This window comes from Fukomys damarensis, unplaced genomic scaffold (genome assembly GCF_012274545.1).
Source record: "Fukomys damarensis isolate Sample0158 unplaced genomic scaffold, DMR_v1.0_HiC HiC_scaffold_14, whole genome shotgun sequence".
Classification (NCBI taxonomy): domain Eukaryota; kingdom Metazoa; phylum Chordata; class Mammalia; order Rodentia; family Bathyergidae; genus Fukomys; species Fukomys damarensis.
Window position 1 is genome coordinate 56267720 of NW_022900926.1, and position 15833 is coordinate 56283552.

Genomic DNA, 15833 nt, shown 5'->3' on the forward strand with positions numbered 1-15833 from the left:
AATGAGAAATTGACTAACACAATACTACAAAGCTATAGGACCAATGTGGCACCAGCAGATAAAGCAGATGTACAGACAAGTAGAAAAAGATAGTGCAAAAATAAATCCTCATACCTACAGTTAACTAATCTTGTACAAGGTTGCCAAGCAGACACATGGGAGAAGGAAAATCTCATCAACGAATGGTGTTGAACAATCTGGGTATCCACATATTAAATAAAATTCAAGCCTTTTTCACACCATCTATAAAAATCAAAGTAAATTAAATACTTAAGGCCAATATCTGAAACTAAATGTACTATAAGAAAACAGGAAAACAAACTTTTCAACATTGACTTTGAAAATAAATCCCATAATATATTATTTCACTTTTTTATTGGGAAGTAGTAGAATATAAAAAGAGAATAACAAAAGGGATGAAAACAGAAGAATCACAGATACACAGGATGACCAAAACAATAATTGGATTTCAAATACGAGCCGCTATATGTAATATTAATATCAGAAATGAAATAGTGAAGCTGAAGCCAACAGACTCATGAGGTAACAGAAGAAAGAACCAGCATGAGATTATAGGATTGTTTTCATCATGTTACATTTTATTTTATTCTTTACATTTAAATTAAATTTAACTGATGCATATTAATATTAAAAGTATACATATTTATAAGGTACCATATGATGCTTCAAAGCATATATGTATTGTATTATATTTAAATCAGGTTAAATATACCTGTCTTCTCACATATGTATAATTTTCATGGCTAAAACTTTCAAAATCATGGCTTGGTTTTTGAACTATATAGTACTTTGTCTATTCTTGTCTTACTCTGCAAGAGCCCACCAAAACTGCTTGTTTTGTGATTTATGCTGAGTCTTGAAAGTGTTCCATGTGTGCATGAGAAGAAAATATATTTCTTCTGCTGTTGGGTGGAAAGTTCTGCTTGTATCTATTGGGTCCATTTTTGTACTGTTATTTCTAGATTACTGTTATTGGTACATTTATTTCTGTATTGATGTTTTTCCTATTCTATAAACCAGAGGTAATGTATAGACCCCCTATTATTGTAAGTGGAATACTGAGTCCCAAGAGTTATTTTATTGTTATCTTTTCTGTTTTCAGATACATTAGCATTTCTTTATATTTTATGTGATCTCAGGTTCATTGCATATATATTTATAATTGATTGAATTGATACTTTTATCATTATAGAATTAACTTATTTACATGTAGAGATAGTTTAGAATGAAAACATGACTGCAATATGTTATTAGCTTTGGTATTTCAAAGTTTAATTTTGTCTAAATACAGGCAATTTTGTTAATTTTACGTAAAATTTACACAAAATATAAGTGTTCTTATCTTTTCACTTTCAGCCTCTCTGTGTCATAAGCTGTGAAGTGAGTCTCTTGTTGATAGCTTCTGTAAGAGTTTCTGGATCCTGATTTTTCTTTTTTTAATCTATTCAACCACTCTATGTCTTTCAATTGGTGCATTCAATCTATTTCCATTCAAGTTATTATTGAAAAGTGAGAACTTACTATTGCCATTTTAAAACCTCTTTGACTATTTTGTACTTCTTTTGGCCCTCTTTTCCTACCCTTCTATCTACTTTGGTTATCTGATGACATTTTGACAGCATTTACTTTGAGATTTTTATCTTTTTGGATATATTATACATCATTCTTTGTGATTAGTGTGAGGCTTGCATAAAACATCTTACAGTTTTCATCTTATATTTGAAGTTTATAGCAAGTTAACAATGCTTCTATGAAGAAAACTTACATCTTCCTAACTAGTCCTACTGACATACTATGTATCCTTGTACATTTTATATTTCATTTCTAATAGCACATCTTTTATCTTTTAAAGTTTATACTATAATTCAAACTAAATTAAAATCATCCAGCAGGGTTACATCTGTTTGTGAATAAATCTATATATTTACAATCTCCAGTGAGATTAATGGCTTATATAAGTATTTGTTGTTGTTTAGCATGATTTCTTCTCTATTTGAAGATCTTCTTTAAGCTTTTCTTATAAGGAAGTTCTAGTGATTATGAGATCCATAAATTTTGTTTTTGTTTTTGTTTTGTTTTTCGTAGGAGAGATTTTTCTTTCACTTTTAAAGGGATGTTTTTCTAGCTGTGCTATTCCTGGATGGCAGCTTTTTTTTTTCAGCACTTAATATATCATTCCATTCACAAATGATAAACTATGGGGATTCTTTTATATGGGACAATTTGCTTTTATGATACTCCCTCAAAATTTTCTCTTTTTCTCGACACTAGGCAATCCTATTATAATGTGTCTCTGTAAAGAAATCTTGATATTTAGTCAATTTATGTTTCTTTGGGGTGTCATGGATATGGATGTTAATTTCCTCTCTTAGGGGGAAGTTTCCTGATAGTTCAACTTTCTGATACTTTTTCTTTCTTTGTTCCATCTGTGATCCCCATAATGTACAGATTGTTTTGCTTGAGGATCTTGCATACGTTTCAGCCCCAGTTTTTCTTCTTCTTGCTTGTAGTTCTCAGAATAACTGTAATATGTTAGGCATACAATATTCTAAGATCAAGATGAACTGCTTGAAACAACTTGGACTTGTTGCTGTCTCTGAGGGAATGTAGCACACTGAGAGAGTGAGGACAACTCGAGAAAAACTAGGCTTTGTTTCTCCCTTGCCTCAGGGTGTCCTTCAGTGTTTCTGCTCAGTTGTCACATTGCCACTAATGTCCATAGCCTAAAGATAGGGATCTAGTGGGGCTATGGATTCATTATGCACATTATTCTTATTCAGGTTTTCTGTTTTCTTTTTATACTAGTTTTGTAAGGTGTTTTCTTTTAAAATATGTATTTAATGTGTATTTAAAAATAGTTTCATAAGAAGCATTAAAAATTGTTTCTATATTGGCAGATGATTAGACTTTGGCTTACTGCTCCTTCCTCAAAGGACATTTTAAAAATTGTTTTTGTTACTTTTAGTTATTCAGTACAGTTACATTCATCATTGGGATTTTGTACCTTTACATGATGTATCTTGGTTCTTATTTTTCCCCACTCACCTCCTCCACCTTTCCATAAATACTGAGTAGTTTCTCTGGTGTGAAAAACTAAAAGTGTAAATGAGGTTTAAATTCTACAATTGATAATGTGAAATAGGAAGAAAAGGGTTAAAGGAGTAGGGGAAGTGGGAAGGTCAGGGGAAAGGAAAGAAGGGGAAAATCTGAGAAGGAAAAAATGGAAACAAAGGACATTCTTATTACTTGGTTCATTGAATTGCAATGGCTTTTACTGATGTGATTGCTAACTCCACATCCTCCTTCTCTTAAAATAAAGGCATTATAATGTCTCTTGATGTTGTGATCTTTCATTTTTTACTGCACTTAATTACCACAATTTATTTTTCTTTTCTCTTTTTTATGCACCAAATCCCTATATTTTTTCCTCCCTCCCCATCACATCTGTGGTCCCTTCCTTTTTTATTCCCTGTTTCAGTGTTATGTTCATCTGGTTTCTGGCTTCTTCTTTATTAAGTTGGAATTCTCACCTTCAGAGATTATTTCATCTTCCAGGCCTCCATTAGCCTTATTCATATTCTGCAAAGTTTAACTCTCTTGTTTACCTTATTGCCAAACTTTGCCTAATTAGAAAGAAATCAGAATTTATACCATTCTCCATGAATAATCTGTTTTATAATAAAATGATTTATAGGTGGTTTGTTCACTTTTAAAATAATCTATAAGATTTTGGGAGATGTGTGGAAAAACTGGATTTTGATTACACTTGTTTTGTAAGAATTCATACTTGTACAGCAAAAAATAAAAAAAATTATCTCGTTAATAATGTTATCTAGATACCCTAATTCTTATTATGGACAATTTTGCTCTTAGTTTTCAGTAGAATTTTATATTCCTGAATGCCTGATTATTCCCAATTTCATCAGAAAAAATAATTTATATTATTTGAGAACCTGATTCATAGATTTTCCCAGAGATTTTCTTTTACCTTTGTTAGCAACTAGGCTGAGAATGAGAGTTTTTTAAAAAAATATGTTCATTTTAATTTTTATTAACATCTCTTAACTGCATCTATTAATAGACTTTGGTGTGATATTTCAATACATGCCTACAGCTTGCACTGATTAAATCAGGGTAATTAGCAACATGACAACCTTAATCTGATATTGAAAGATTGAAAGATTTTTTTCAGTCTTCTTGAGGGTCTCTTTCATTTATTTCTTCATCCTAGATCATATTTTGAAGTCCAAACTAAAAGTATTAGTGTTTGCTGAAGTCTGTTTTCCTTTTCTATTCTCGAGTTTTAATTCCTGTGCTCTTACTTTCCATGTCTATTTAAAAAAATATTCAGTTTTGTAACATTTAGTCATCACTTTTGAAATCTGTGAATAACTTCAGGGGAAATGGGTCCCTAAAGCCTTACTAGCCATACTTAATTCTCAAGATTTCTCTTTATTCTGGATCATATACTGGGGAATATTTTCCCCCTTGGAAGTCTGTAATCAGTTTAAATGGATCTTTGTTATATATTTTCCATTGTATGTATTATCATATAGACTGAGTTGAAGGGTTAAACTTAAATGTAGTCCACCATTATTGGAAAATCTTAAGTGCTTTATCTTATTTCTGTTATTATCAAGGATTGTTGATTAATAATTTCAGCTCTATTTTTTATTTGTTCAACACTATCAAACAGACATTATTACTGACTTCCACAACCAATGCTTGTATAAATTACCAGACCTATTTTCACTTTATTTCCCTGGCTCTCACACTTGGTGCTCAAATCTTATTTCCAGGATAATTTTTCATCTTTCTGAGTAATAATCTATGTGATTTCTTTTGCTGAATTTCTGCTGAGGTTTAGTACTCTAAGTTTCTTTTGCTTAAATGTTTGTATTTTAGCCTCACTCTTGAAGAAGAGTTTTTTTTAGTGTTCTGCATTTTTACCTCTTTACATCTATGTGAAGGTCTCTTTTATTTATCCTATTTGGTATTATTGTGACTCTTTAGTCTATGGACTCATGTCTTTCATTGATTGGAGAAGTTTTCAAGGATTATCTATCTGAATATTACTTTTCCACATTTTGTATAGTCTTTTCTTATGGGAATGCAATATGTGTTAAGCCATTTTTATCTTATTTTTGAAAATATTATTTTCATAGTTTCTCATCTTGTTTTCATAGGTTTCATTGTTTTCTACAATCTGATTTATATCCCGGATTGTGTCCTAGTTCTGAACTTAGTTATATATATGTGCCTAATCAAGTCAGAATAGTATTATAGGAGAACTTGGCCTTCATAGGTAGGGGTTCCAATTTATCAATTAACTAGCAGTTACACAATTTAAGCAAATGTCTTTGCTTTCTAATCCTCATTTTCTTAACCCATTAAGTGACAATAGTAATACATATTTCAAGGGTTGGCATGAAATTGTGTCGTTCAATGTAAAATACTCAGATGAATGTCTGGAACATAGTCAATCCTCAAGAAGTCTTAGTTATTATTAGTGTTATTTAATCTAATCATTACCTGGTTCATTTATTTTTAAATTTCAGAGAATATATATTTTTTATTTTCTACATCTCCATGACATAAAATATCCCTTCATCATTTGACAATTCTTTTTTTTCTTTTCATAACTTTAAATCTGTTTTTATTTATTGAGCCAAATTAAATATATTTATTTATTCAGAAATTCTAATTGAATAAAGTACTATCATAAACCATTAATAATTTTTACAAATTCTATCTTGAAGAATGTGGATTTGTATTATTACAAAATTAAGAGCATGACTGATTTGAACCATAGCTGTAGCCTATTATATTTTGGCCTTCTATGACCTAGTCACGAAAAGCTTTGTTACTAGACACTGTTTTGTTGCAGCTTTTGATGGGTTTTACTGCATTAAAATCTTTAGGGTCTGATTTTATTGTCTGCCTTTTCTATAAACTTGTATTAGTAATTTTTCTTGAGAGCTTATTTTATTCATTGATTTTCTTTTGAGTATCCTCAGACACAGGTGCTTTACCTTCTACGTTTTGCAGTTGCTTTTGTCAGAATGTAAATGTGCTACATTGTGTAATTCTCTGTTAAATATTAGTTTGGGTTTTTATTTTCAAAACTCAAATCAGATGAATATCAGCTCATTATAAAATTGTATTTCTCTGTAGCATGCTAAATATAAGTACCCCCAAAATATTTACAACCTAATTCATGAAACCTGTGAATGTTATTATTTTGGACAAAGATCTTCACAGATGTGATAAATTAGAGGCTTTGACATGTTGAAATTACCATGGACTCTGGTGCTGTCCTTAGATGCAATTATTCAGATTCCTGTAGTATGATGGAAGTAGAAGAAATTTCAGATAAAGACAGTAAAGGTGAAAGTAATGAGACCATAGAAACACAAATTGGAATGATGCATCCACAGTCAAAGGATATGAGAACCTAACAGTTCAGGGAAACAAACTGGATTTTCCCTGAAATCCTCCTTTGGGATATCAGGTCAGGGGTTTCCTGATTTTGGCCAAATGATACTGGTCTCAGATGTCTAGCAGTCAGAACTGTGACACAGTAAATTTATGTTGTCTTAAACTACCCTGCTTTGGGGTAATTTTTACAACCATCACATAAAACTAAGACACTTCCATTAAAGTCAAAGCTAAGACAAATTTCTGTGGCATTTTTTTTCCTGATAGAATAATAACAACTAAATATTTGTTGTATTTGTAAGACATTGTCCATGTGATTAAGGGAGGGGTGGCATATCTTACCTAAGCCTCAATTTATAATTTCTTTTCAATTGGCTGTTCCAGTGCCTTGGTTCCCTTATCTCACAGTTGGTCCTTAGTTTTCCAGAGGATTTACAGATTTACAAGAATATGTTGCCAAAGTGCTGTTGGACAGTGGTACACCCTACTATTGATCTTTAAATGGACCCCAAAACTGTATTGTCTTAAGTCATTAGGTTCTGAATGTTAGTTGATAATTTATATTATTTATGTCCCTAGACTTTGTTTTTACTTAGTGGAAGTTTAGCTTCAAGTAACATCCAATTACTGGAGAAAGGTTTCAATAATCATCCCAGCAGCTGCCTTTGATTTAAAAAGAATCTTAGAGCTATTGAAAAACAAAAGTTTGTCTCAATTTCATGCCTTAGTCTTCTAAAGGTCTTTGATTGCTGTAAAGGTATTCATGGTCTAAATAACCACACCTAAGGGACAATTTATTAAATGTAACAATCTATATCCACTATGTAAAAGTTATTTTTAAACCCAAATATAAAGGTGAATATACCCATTTTTATTCTTTAAATTTATTTATATAAATATAAGTAAGTATCTACTCACTATTAAGAAGGAAAGAACTCTAAAAAACAAAGATAACTCAAGTGGAAGTAGTCTGTCAAACTCAGCCACATTCAAAACATACTACCCCAGTTTAATTCAAAATATAAAAAGAAAAAACATACCAGATGGTGCATACGTATCAGCAACATTCGACAAATTTAACTAACAAGCATTTGCATTTTTTAGCATAGATCCATTTTCCACCTAAGTGTAGATGGGTGAATTTTTTGAAAACCACTCGCTCTTCTTTTGAATTTAAAGGTTCTTATAGTAGTTTATTTCTCACTACTTAAAAATTCATCTTCTCACAATTGCATTTATTTTCATCATTCTCTCATATCTTATTATAACTTAAGTTCAAGAAGGAAACTGATCTGGAATATAAGAAATGTTACTCCTGGGATCTCATTTCAGTTACTAAAAGCCATATGGCTAAGGAATTACCACGTTTCATGGTTTAGAAGTGCAATAGATTATGCTTTGGAGAGACACCTAAGGGAAGCATAGGTTCTTTTGAGGAGTTGGAATTAAAATAACACACACATAATAATGAATTTGAAAGAGTAGATCCTTGAAATAAATGGAGAAAAACCTATTTCTCTGTTTGTTTAAAGGAACAGCAGCACACATTGAGATTTAATATGTAACTGCTAAGTACAGGGAAGATTTTGCTTCACTACAAACATGCAATAACTTTGTATATCTCTTGCTAGTCCTATAGTTGTTTCTTTTCTTGATTTACATGACATATGTTATATGATAGTGAATAAAAAGATGGGTGAGGTATTATTTCATGGGCTTGGCACTTTTCCATTATATATATATATATATATATATATATATTCAACATAATATCACACACACGTATGTTTTGTATGCCAGGCCACACTGATTCCATATGTATTTCTTTCCTAAAATAGATGTGGCATCACTGTACATCAAACCACCAGCACATAATTTTTCCTAAGAATCTGTTACCTGAGAGTCTGTATTTTACTGATTGTAGCTTCCTGAGAGACAACAAATGAAGGTATGGATGGATAAAATAAAAGAAAATTTGTTTGTATAACTCTTAAAACAGAAGAACACAAAACAGCCTTTTAGGCTAAAATTCTTTGATCATATTAGTTGCGAATGACTTTTTTTCAGTTTTAATTGAGTTTATTGGTACATTTTAGGGATACAGTACAGTTACATTCATTGTTGGGATCTTGTACCTCTACATGACAAATGTTGGTTCTCATTTTTTCCCCTTGTCCCTGCCCTCCCTTCACCCCCTCCTCCCCTCCCCATTTACAAACACTTTATTTCCATCTTTTCATAATGTCACATTTTTTTCTTTGCCCTTATTACCCTTCCCCTACCCATCCCACTTTCCCTACACCTTTAGCTCCTTTCTTCCCGTTTCTCAATGTCAGTAATCTTATTAGGCTCTTCTGTATTATTGCAGATTATTCACACCAGAGAAACTATTAGATATTAACACATGTGTGCCTTATTTATTTCACTTAGGAGTATATCTTCAATGACCTTTTAAATTAAAAATATTTTTGTGTGACCAATGTGGTGTGCCAGAAGAAAAATTAAAAATATTTTTGTTAATGTATTTCTAAATATGATGGTTTAATATTCACAGTGATCACATTAAAAAGTACCCTTCAATATATGTTAGAAAATTGAGAAAAAATATTTTTTGCATAATGGAGAGATTAAAGGAACATGATTCAGTGGCACTTATTAAGCATATACAGCATCATTTTGGGTAACTGCCCATTTTTTTCTTATCTCACAAGTAGAATTACCTGAAATCAATAAGAAAAGGTAGGGCATTTGAATAAACTTCAAGAAGTCAAATTGTGGAGGTAATAGTATAGTCTCTAAATTCTAAAACAATAAATAGACAGCATGAAGAAAGTACATAACTAACATCCATATGCATCTTATTGTTTTAGACTTATTTACTATTGTTGGAAGAAATAAAGTGGTATGTCTTATTGCAAGTGTTTGCCTGCCCATGTCTGAAAACTTAAGTATCTTTGGAAATTAGACATTTAGGATAACGATTGTTTGCTGTAATATAAACCACATTTTGATCATTGGAATTTGTATCAGTTGTTTCTGGGTATCATAGGATTTTCTTTGTTTCCATATTTGCTCTTTAAATTATACACATTTCCTGACCCTTTGCCAAGCCCCTGGTAGTGAAACTATTTAAGAGATCAAACACAGATCATATGAAAGAAATATCTGCTGTAGCTATTGTTTTTCAGAAGTTCAGGTTGTCCAAGAGGGCCACAAGGCAATATTTTCCATATACAACTAGGTGTCTTGGTGGCAGCAAAGAATAAAGGGTGTTAGTTTAATGTTCAAGATGTGTTTGTCCTGAAGTTATTTGTAGTGAAAATGTTTTAGAAGAAACAAAAAGTACGTGGTGGCTGTTTTAATTTTTCTGCTTTGCAAAGCTAACTGATACTACAAAAATCATCACCGAGTATGGGTAAGAAAAAGCCAAAGAGAGGAAGGGATGGAAAACAAACCCTTTTCTCTTTATTAGGGGTTTATTTACTTATTTCCTGATTTCCTAGTCCCTCCCCCACCTATTGCTTTGATCTGCACAATTTGTCCAATCCAAACCTCAAAATAGAGCCTATTTTCAAAGGATAAGATGATTCTTCTCAGTCCAACTGTCCTCCCTATTCTGATTTTTCTCTGCCCCTTGTCTTCTAGTTAGGCTTCAGGACCATAATTCTCCTTTAAAATAGATCAAAAGGGAAAGACAATTTATATTTCCGTGACAAGGCTTGGGTATGTGCGGGCCTCAGAGGGTTTACAACCCTGGGAGGTGATTACTCAGGTTGAAACGTGCTTCATCTGTTCAGATTGAGCTTCCAACATGGTGATGGTCTCAGAGAAACTGTGATGGCAAATCTGGCTGAGAAGTCATGTGAGGAGATTTCATCAAAGGAACATTTCCCTAGTTTTTCAAATACAAAACACAAAATTAATTGCAAGTTTTATTACTTTGATTAAAACAATCCAACTGAAACTCTTAAAATGTACTATAAAATCTACTGTTTGCATGGAGCAAAGGAAATGGAGTAAAGGGTGCAGGTAAACCACAGCTTTTCTACTCACTCCTTCTGTTCCACTGTGTTTTTTTGCTTCACTCCTTTAATCAGTCATTTCTCCAAAGTGTGCTAAATCCTTTAATTATAGAATGATACTTAAAAATCAAGCTTTAGCTGGTAGATCTGTTTACTGGTACTAAAATTTCATTGACAGTAGGCCCTTTCAGGGGCTAGAACTTGGAAATGGATGTGTATATAGGAACCCAGCAGAACCCACAAGCATCTGTATATCAGTGTCAGTGGTATCTATGTGTCTATCATTCTTTATGTGTTGATGGTATAAAAACATGAGTTTGTGCAGAGACTTCTGATTTCAGTGCACCACAAGTCCACTCTATTGTGAAATTCTAATTTCTTTTCTGATAGCAAATAAAAACCAAAAAAGATTTATTATCTAGTTTACATGTAACATTTCTTCAAAACTGGTATATACAAAAATTAGTTTTAGAATTGCTGAGGCATACACCTGCAAGAAACACATATGTTAAATATTGTAAAAGTATTTTGATAGCTGTTTTGACTTACAGTATCCAGAGTATTGATTCCCAAAGTAAATTATATTTATTCTCACCTACTTCAGTGTGAATATTTATTTATTTGGAATGCTGATAGACTCGTGTTGTGTTTGGATTCTGTTTTCTTTCCTCCACTCAATCTGTTTGAATATTTTCTACCTAAAAATTATAGAAAAACTGTTTACCTAGACTGAAACTGAAATGATAGAGCTTTTCTCATGTTTTCTCTCATAAGTTGTAGAGTTTCACATTTATATTTTGGTCTACAACCCATTTTAAGTTGCTGAAGTGCAGATAAAGCTTTGTCATTTGCATAGAACACATAGCTCTGGTGTTTTTTCTGGCACCATTGTTGAAAAGACTGTATTTTCTTTACTGTTGCATGTTTGCAGCTTTGAAAATTTCCATTCATTATTAATCTATGGTATTTTTCTGGACTGCTTTCTTTGTCATTGACATATGTACCTGTTTAACTGTTAGCACACTGACTTGATTATTGGAAGTTTATATTGTTGTGAAATTGGCTACTGCTAATCTTATCTTTGTAGCTCATTTTCAAAATAATTTCAACTCTTCTAATTCTTTTGTTCCACACATGTATTTCAGAATCGGTTTATTAATATCTATCTCACCCTCCAAAAAAGGCATTTTAGAAAATGGGAATTGGGTTGAATTGAATATTGATCGACTTGGTAATAATTTATATCTTAATGTTATTGAAGTTTTTAATTCATGAATATTTTAAATATATGAAATATATATATTTCATTTAAGTATTTTGTTTGCTTTCATCAATATGTATTACGACTTTCAGAATTTATATTCTGACAACTTTGGTAGATTTACACCTGAATATATTGTTGTCCTGTATAGGTATAAATTATGGTATATTTCAAAATTTCAATTTAATTCTCAGCATATGAAACTTGCTCATTAATGACAAGTTGTTTTTGTGTATTAACATGGTGTTATATGAACTTTTCAAATTGACTTTGGTATTTAAGAGGTCTTAAAAAGATTATTTAGAATTTTCTGCCTAGAGACTCTGTGTGTACAATTATAATTTTTGCCTGTCCTCTTTCTTTTCTTCCTTCTTTCCTTCCTTTTCCCCTTCCTTTATTTCCTCTCCCTGGCTCCTTCCTTCCTCCCTCCCTCCCTTCTTCCTTCTTTCTCTCTTCTACCACCTTCCTTCTCCCGTCCATCTCTCTATCCCTTTTTCCTTACCTTTATCTTCTTAGTCCACTAGTTTTGTGAAGTTTATTCTTTCCGCACTTTATTCTGCAATATAGGACATTATTTTCTTTGTTTTTCCCTAATTATCTGGGGAGAAGCATTCAGTTTTGTCATTAAGTATGACAGCTTTCAGTTTTAAGTAAGATTTCTTTATCCAATTAAAGAAGCATTTCCTTATTTCCAGTTTCCTGAATTTTAAAATCACATTATTAAATTTTGTGAAAAAATGTCTTAATTTATTGCCTTGATTAGGTAGCTTTCTTTACTAGTTTAATATAGTGAGTTATTTTGGTTTAGTTTATAATACTATGGTGAGGCTTGCATTCTTCAGATGAACCACACTTGGTTATAATGAATTACTCATTTCATATGTTATTGGATTTGACTTGTTAATCTTTAGTTGAAAATTTCTGCATCTATGTTTGTATCACATTCTGCAGTTTTTCTTTTTCTCATAAGATCTTTTTGTGCTATTAATATTTTTCTTTGTTTTTGTCATAAATAGAGTTGGAAAGTATTTCCTTGTCGATGTTTTGGAAAAGTTTGCATACAGTTTGTAGTAATTCTTTTTAAAGATTTTTATAAATGGCACGGGAGCAGTGGTAGACAGAATTCTAGGGTGGTATATATGTCCTTTAAAGTTCTTTTCTCTTGAGTGTGGGCAGGATATGTGTGTATGATAGAATGATTTCTGCCCACCCCATAGCATCTGTTTGTGTGCGCAAATCCTGGGGAGCAGAGGTGTCCAGACCTGCCTGGCTGTAGGCAGATCCCAGCCAGGGATCAGCCCTGAACCCAGAGGCTCCTGCAAACCTGCTCAACCAAGGATGGGTCAAGAAAGAGCTTCAGAAGCACACAGGCTTCAGTCAGAGACACCCCCCCAACCATATCATTGATGATTTGAACCCAGGAATTGGCGTACTGGTGAGCAGCAGAGAAAAGCCCTCTTGGTGGCTTGCTGACAACTGAAGATGACTGGGTGAGAAAAAAGTCTCAATGAAGGCACAGCAGGCTGCATTTGTTGAAATGAGAAGACATGTTAGCAAGTACCAAAACCACACTTCCAGATCACCTAAAGAAATCCCAAAGGGAAAAGAGATGGGACCATCTGATACTCAACCACCTGGACTTCCTGAACTGGCAACAAAAGCAGACCTGGAAAAAAATGAAGTCAGAAATAATTTCTCAGAAAATAGCAGAGACTGTGCCCATAGAGCAAGACATGATTAATAAATCTAGAGCAGACACAGATAAAAAAATAGTGGATCTGAGGAACGTGATGGAATCCCAACATAGAAAACAAATGGAATCCATAAAACAGATTTCCAGGAGATTAAATACTCCATTGAAAGTTTATTCAGCAGAATGAGCCAATGCAAAGATAGAATTTCAGTTATAGAAGATAGGATTGCAATTAGTCACAGCAGACTTCTCAACACAAACCTTGAAGGCACGAAGAACTTGGAGTGATGTATTTCACGCTCTAAAGGAAAACAGCCTCCAACCCAGACTGAAGTACCGTGCAAAACTATCTTTCAAAAATGATGGAAAATAAGATACTTTCATGATAAAGAGCACCTCAGAAACGTCATGAATACCAAATCAGCACTCCAAAAATTTTAAACAATATTCTAAGATATGAGAATGAGGATCACAAATCCATGAAGCCCAGCAGAATGAATCCATCAGGCACGACAAGAAATTAAATTCTAAGGCAGAAAATTTTACAATAGGAAAAGATAATGATGGGCTGGCGATTTATCTCCTTTGCAAGCACAAGGACCTGAGTTTGATCCCCTAGAACAGAAAAAAAAAAAGAAAGAAAAGAAAGAGTAAAAGGTAATGACAAAGATAAGTTAATACATATCAATTATAAGTGACAATGTTAATGATGTCAATTCACCAATCAAAAGAAATAGACTGAAAAAAAAAAGAAATAGACTGGCATAAGGGATCAAGAAACAAGATCCAACAATATGCTACATAAAAGAAACACATTTAATTTAAAAAGAAACTCATACACAGAAAGTTAAAGGGTGGAAAACAACACTCCATGTAACAAGAACCCCTGCCCCAAAGCAGGAGTAGCTATTCTCTTTGCAGATCAAGTGGATTTCAGACCAATACTGACTAAGAGAGACAAAAAAGGACACTACATCCTTGTAAAGGGAACAATCCAAGAAGAGATGACAATCATAAATATATATGCACAAAACACTAATGTGCCCAACTATGCAAAATAAAAACTAACGAGCATGAAAATTTAAATAAGCACTAACACAATAGTAATGGGAGACCACAATATCCACTGTCACAAATGGATAGATCAACTAGACAGAAAATAATGAAATGCTAGAACGCAATCAAACTCTTGGACAAACAAACTTAACAGATGTTTACAGAGTGTTCCACCCCACAAAATCAGACTACACATTCATTTCAGCTGCACAAGGGTTGTTGTCCAAAATAGACCACATACTCACTTATACAACATGTCTAAATAAGTGCAAAGGAACTGAACTTACCCCTGTATATTATCAGACCATAGTGCAATGAAATTGGAAATCAAAAGCAAAATAAACTGCAAAAAATTTCACAAACACATAGAAATTGAACAACATATTTCTGAATAACCAATGGGCCACAGAGGATTTTAAAGAACAAATCAGACAGTTCCTACAATTAAATGACAGTGACAATACACATATTGGAATCTATGGGACACAATTAAAGCAGTCTTATGAGGGAAATTCATAGCACTGAATACGCATATTAGGAAAACAGAGTGAACACAATTAAACACTTGATGCTGAACTGCAAGCTTCTAGAAAAAGAAGAGCAGGACAAACCCAAAGCTCATACAAAGGAAGAAATTATAAAGAACAGAGCAGAAATCAATACAAGGAAGACTAAAAGATCAAGACAAGAAAATCAATGAAGCCAAGAGTTGGCTCTTTGAAAGAATAAAGAAAAAAATTGACAAACCTTTAGCCAACCTTATCAAAAAAAGGAAAGCAAAGTCCCAAATCCATGCAAGTAGGAATGAAAAGGGTGAAATTAAATGGGCCCAGAAGAAATCCAGAGGATCATCAATACCTGCTTCAAGAAACTTTATGCCAATAAAATGGAAAAATACAGAAGAAATGGACAGATACCTGGATTTGTATGAATTACCAAAGTAATTACCAAAGAAGATGAGCTAAAAATTCTAAATGACCCAATATCAATCAATGAAATTGAAAATGTAATTTCTTACCAACTAAGAAAAGCTTGGCCCTGATGGCTTCACTGCTGAACTCTACTGGGCATTTAGAGAGAAATTATTGCCACTTCTGTTTAAACACTTCAAAAAATTGAAAGGGATGCAGTACTACCAAATTCATTCCTGGAAGCAAGCATCACCTTGATCCCCCAGAGAAAGACCCAACAGAAAAATAAAATTATAGACCAATCTCACTAATGAACATAGATGGTAAAATCCTTAATAAGATACTAGAAAAGAGAATGCAGAAGATCATCAAGAAAATCATATACCCTGACCAAGTGGGATTCATTCCAGGGATGCAGGGATGTTTCAACA